We start from the raw sequence: 5,768 nt of genomic DNA, 5'->3' as shown, positions 1-5,768 counted from the left end.
TGTAACTATGTGCGTGCATTGTTTCTCAACAGGTAGACTGTACCCATCGTAAATATCTTCATATATTTACCCATCTTACTTTATCCATCGTAAATATCTTCACGTAAGTTGCATATCTTCAAGTTGGCTTTATCTAGAGGTGCAACTAAATTAGAACTTTGTGCGCATGAATCTAATTAATTTAATTTAAGCGAATATGTAAATGAATGTGAGCGCAAAAAAAGGTTGATTGAGAACAAATTTGTTGTTTAGGGCCTTCTTACATTAGCAAATTCTTCTTTTTTTTGCGCGTAAGTTTCCTAATCTGTCCGATGTCTCAGGAAATGAACTTACGCGTCCAGTTTTTATAGGTGTGCCCGTTTTGGCTTCGCTGACGCGGTATGCATTTTAGATTTTTCGGAAAATCTGCTTTCGGCGGCAACAGCTCGACGATAACGAGCAATTAATTTTTTTTTACAAAATTAGATCAGAATAGCGTTGGTTTTCTAGCTAAAGGATAATATAGGAGAATATTTTCAGTTGGTTGTCCCCTGTACGTACATGACACGACTGTTGAACTGTATTTTGCCTTCTTCACTGTTGCCGAATATACAAGAATATCAGTAGAGTTTTCCAATAAATGAATCAATTAGAAAGTGACAAAACAGTTTTTGAAATTGCAATCTGCAGAGTTTACTATAGATATTATAGAATTCATTCCTCTGTACAAATTTGTCCGAAGTAAAATATTCAAATGACTTGAAACACGCGGTTTATATGTCCTCTGCGAACGACGAATGCACAGCGATATCTGAGAATTCAATAGGAATAACTAACATATTTTTATAAATTTATTTTCATGTACATGATCATATTTTTTAAATGGTGAAACACTTTCTGCGCGTAGCACTGATACGTCCGGGCCAAAATGGGTCGGGATGACCCACGCACACAAGGGCAGAATCGCTCTCGATCTGCACTGTATCCTTATTCTTCTACTTTAACAAAACATCAAGACAGCCATATTAAAATATCACAGACAGGATTTTCCTGAGGGCAAACCATAAGGGGCAGCGGCGTCCGCATTCCCAACAGACGCTCCTCTTCCGTTGCAGAAAAGTCGACCGGCAACAGCCACATCGGAGAGACAACAGAAAGTACCTACACTCAGTGCAATGAGCGAGAATGTGTCAAATTGCGATGCACAAATTGTTTTTCTGCGCGTCATTTTGACCCAGTTTGGCGAGGCAATAGCTAGAGCGCACTGTTACCCACAGTAATTGGTCATTGCTAGTATTTGGACAATGACATATTAATTTTTGTGAGTGTGAAGGATCCACAAGTGCAGGTAGCCAGCGTCCGGCCGTCAAGCCTCGTCGCCGGATGTCAGGCGCGGCAGAATCTCTTCCATTCAGAGAATTGTCTTATTTTTGGAACAACGCTTCTTGTTGCCTGATTATAAGCAGCGCGTCAGAAAACTGATGTCATTTTAGCGTTACATGGAGTNCGCCTTATTATGAGCAGTGCGCCTGATTATGAGCAGTGCGCCTGATTATGAGCAGTGCGCCTTATTATGAGCAGTGCGTCAGAAACCTGATATCATTTTAGCATTACATGGAGTTCCTAGCGTGACAAGTTGACCTAAGTTTTTAAAAGTCCTGCATCAAATAAGACAGAAGTTGGGATTCAACATCCTGATCTTGAAACGCACTGAAACTATTACAAATTGATGAATCCTGATACGTAAACCTTGAGAACAACCTTTGAAGAATCTAATAAATAAATGAGTTAAAAAAAACTTGCACAACTTGTAATTGAATAAATGAAATTTTACAATGAATACGTGTTCCGGCAAGATCAGTTAACTAGAAGTGCGCCGGATTCGCTCTAATTTGAAGTTTTCCCGGTGACTTCGCACCTTCCTAGAATAGGTGGACGGTCGAACGCACCATCGGACACATACGCAGTCATGGGCTCACTGGCACCTCATCATTTTATTGAGGGGCAACCAAGCGACATTGTCGGGTTCAGGGTTGCCGGTGGGGCTCAACTTATTGTTTATTGAGGGGCAACCAAGCGACATTGTCGGAGTTCAGGGTTACCCTTGGGGCTCAACTTAATGTTTATTGAGGGGCAACCAAGCGACATTGTCGGGTTCAGGGTTGCCGGTGGGGCTCAACTTATTGTTTATTGAGGGGCAACCAAGCTACATTGTCGGAGTTCAGGGTTACCCTTGGGGCTCAACTTAATGTTTATTGAGGGGCAACCAAGCAGACATTATCTGTGTTCAGGGTTCCGGTGGGGCTCAACTTATTGTTTAATGAGAGGCAATCAAGCGACATTGTCGGAGTTCAGGGTTACCCTTGGGGCTCAACTTAATGTTTATTGAGGGGCAACCAAGCGACATTATCTGTGTTCAGGGTTCCGGTGGGGGCTCAAATTATTGTTTATTGAGAGGCGATAAAGCGACATTATCTGTGTTCAGGGTTCCGGTGGGGCTAAACTTATTGTTTATTGAGAGGCAATCATGCGACATTGTCGGAGCTCTTGGGGCTCAGGTGGGGCACTGCAGACAGCCGTGCTCGTCAATACGAATGCATCCAAATTTCCAGCGGCCCTGAGAACGCAGCTTGGGTCTCCAAAATCTGAGTAGTCCAGTGATGAGAACACGTAGTAGAACCCTGCAAGAATTATTTGCTGCTTTAGTTTTCTCATGCAAATGCTATTGAAATTTGGTGAGTGTCGTTGTTGCGACTTGAATGTCATTATTGTTAAAAGTATTAACACAAATTTTGGAAGTTAGAGTACTAAGTATTGTGAAATTGTACTGAGTAATATTAATTGAAACAAGCCGATTTAGTTGAAATATTCCCATTTAAAAATATTTCAGCAGTCGCTATTTGATTGCGTTAAAATACGATTATTTACATGAGAAAACACTCATGGAAACGTAAACAAACGTCTAGTTATATCAATAGATTCAATATGGTTGCAGTAACTTCACTCACGATTGCTGCCAAACAAGAAGGGATAACATGTCTGCAGCGCGACCTCTTTCTCCGACAGGTAATCCACGAAGATTGTGCTATTGCCAGATGTGTCAGCTCCAAACACTGAAAGTTCACGAATAATTAATTGACAAATTTCTTCTGTGGGCTGCCATATTGGGACAATCAATTTTGTTTATAACCATTTTTACTTTACGTTTCATTATTATGAGGATCATTTATAATAAGGCTTCGCTTTTGTAACTATTTATGTAAGGCTATGTTGATATACTGATCTGAAAAATGTCATTTATTTCCTCTCGTTGATAGAATTAACAATGATTAGTAAATTACCTGCAGCCAAAAGATGCTCGATTATTTATTACTTATGTCGGGTATTAGTCTTTTCATCTTTGTCTTTGAAGCAAGGCACCGTAGGTGTACATGATTATTAAGAGCGAGTATCCATGATGCCTTGCAAGTTTATGGGCTATGGTGAACCCGAAGAACAGAAATTTTGTTGAAAATGGAAGTTTGATTTTCAACTTACCATATTTTTACATCTAAATTTGTAAGAATTTAGAAGGAATTCTATTGCAACAAGACTGAAGATTTTTTTGTAAATTAGAGTCTCAAAGACATTGCTTAAAAGTTTTTCAACTATTTTGATGTACAGTGATGAATTGGGAAAATTATTTTCTAATTTCGAAGATCATCTATTCCGCGATTCAGGCCGGATTAGCCGACTAAAGTACGGAAATCAAAGAGAAACTTTTTCTAATCCACGTTTAGCATTCAATAATTAATTTTTTATTTGATCCTCGAACGAAAATTAAAGTTTAAATTTTTTAACAAAATTCACACGTACCAATCTGAAGCTAATGTTTAAATTCCTCAATTCCAATTTCTCTCTCCTGCAATGTTTTATAGTTTCCCCCTCCATGACTACGAGTACAGGTAAATTCCGTAAGATGTTCCCGATATGACATATTCCATCATATGATATGACAAATGTGTCATATGACACATTTCTTCATTGACACTTTTCATCATTGACACATTTCTTCATTGACACATTTCTTCATTGACACATTTCTTCATTGACGCATTTATTCATTGACACATTTCTTCATTGACACATTTCTTCATTGACACATTTCTTCATTGATGCATTTCATCATTGACACATTTCTTCATTGACACATTTCATCATTGACACATTTCATCNTTGACGCATTTATTCATTGACACATTTCTTCATTTACGCATTTATTCATTGACGCATTTCTTCATTGACGCAATTCTTCGTCGATACATTTCTTCACTGACGCATTTCATCATTAAGTCTTTTCATCATTTCATCTTTCACCAATTTAAAAAATTCAACCAACATGTACTTACGTTTGAAATATGAACTATATGCAATGATGAAATTTATGGTGAATTGCAAATAATGATTAAATGCCCCAATGATGAATTGCCATAGTGATGAAATGCCTCGTAATATGATGTCTTGCCACCTACAGTCACATATATTAAATTCAATGCGTATTTAGCTTAAAAAAAACATGTAGTTGCGTGCAGCACCTACGCTGCTCAGTTTGACACATACTGTATACTCAAATTAACGTGTATTTCATGATTATAAATATAACTCCAAGCAGGTATGTGGCACGCAGTCCATACTATATATTGACACATATACTAAATTTGGTGCCCAATTTGTATTCTAATTATAATACCAGTTTCGTTTAAGGTTTGCACGTTATTCATTTTGAAAAATTGTTTTTCAATTGGCAAAATACGAGCGTTATTAATTTCTCTCTGGTTTTTAACGAACCGTGCAGTAAAGAACTGAGAACACTCCAATAATAATAATAATAATAATAATAATAATAATGCTGTCTCTTATACACATCTAAATGGTGAAACACTTTCTGCACGTAGCACTGATACGTCCGGGCCAAAATGGGTCGGGATGACCCACGCACACAAGGGCAGAATCGCTCTCGATCTGCACTGTATCCTTATTCTTCTACTTTAACAAAACATCAAGACAGCCATATTAAAATATCACAGACAGGATTTTCCTGAGGGCAAACCATAAGGGGCAGCGGCGTCCGCATTCCCAACAGACGCTCCTCTTCCGTTGCAGAAAAGTCGACCGGCAACAGCCACATCGGAGAGACAACAGAAAGTACCTACACTCAGTGCAATGAGCGAGAATGTGTCAAATTGCGATGCACAAATTGTTTTTCTGCGCGTCATTTTGACCCAGTTTGGCGAGGCAATAGCTAGCTCTTATACACATCTAGATGTGTATAAGAGACAGGCGTTCCAGCTGCCACTGTGGCAGTTCAGAATGCTGGGCAGCGTTCCAGCTGCCACTGTGGCAGTACAGAATGCTGGGCAGCGTTCCAGCTCCCACTGTGGCAGTACAGAATGCTGGGCAGCGTTCCAGCTGCCACTGTGGCAGTACAGAATGCTGGGCAGCGTTCCAGCTGCCACTGTGGCAGTACAGAATGCTGGGCAGCGTTCCAGCTGCCACTGTGGCAGTACAGAATGCTGGGCAGCGTTCCAGCTGCCACTGTGGCAGTACAGAATGCTGGGCAGCGTTCCAGCTGNCCATGTCGACGTTCTCCTTGACCTGCCGCTCCCTTTCCGGTGCGGCAGGCTACAGGTGGATAAGCGTTGCGTGAAGTAAGGAACTTAACATTAGTTATACAAATCAAATAATAAAGAAGTACGGTATCAAAAATTCTTAAACCTAAAGATGATCCATGAAATAAGGCATAAGAAATA

The 5,768-nt window shown here is 39.7% G+C and overlaps 1 long non-coding RNA gene across 1 annotated transcript; it reads right to left on the bottom strand.

The window, feature by feature from the left end:
* Nucleotides 1–1,980: 1,980 nt before the first annotated feature.
* On the bottom strand, nucleotides 1,981–3,135 carry LOC125178096. Its single transcript, XR_007156791.1, has 2 exons — nucleotides 2,988–3,135; nucleotides 1,981–2,660 (listed from the first exon to the last, which is right to left on the bottom strand). It is a non-coding gene; the product is annotated as an uncharacterized LOC125178096 (long non-coding RNA).
* Nucleotides 3,136–5,768: the final 2,633 nt, after the last annotated feature.

This window comes from Hyalella azteca, unplaced genomic scaffold, assembly GCF_000764305.2.
Source record: "Hyalella azteca isolate HAZT.00-mixed unplaced genomic scaffold, Hazt_2.0.2 contig7076, whole genome shotgun sequence".
In the NCBI taxonomy this organism is placed as follows: Eukaryota; Metazoa; Arthropoda; class Malacostraca; order Amphipoda; family Hyalellidae; genus Hyalella; species Hyalella azteca.
This window is presented reverse-complemented; position numbering and strand designations above follow the sequence as displayed.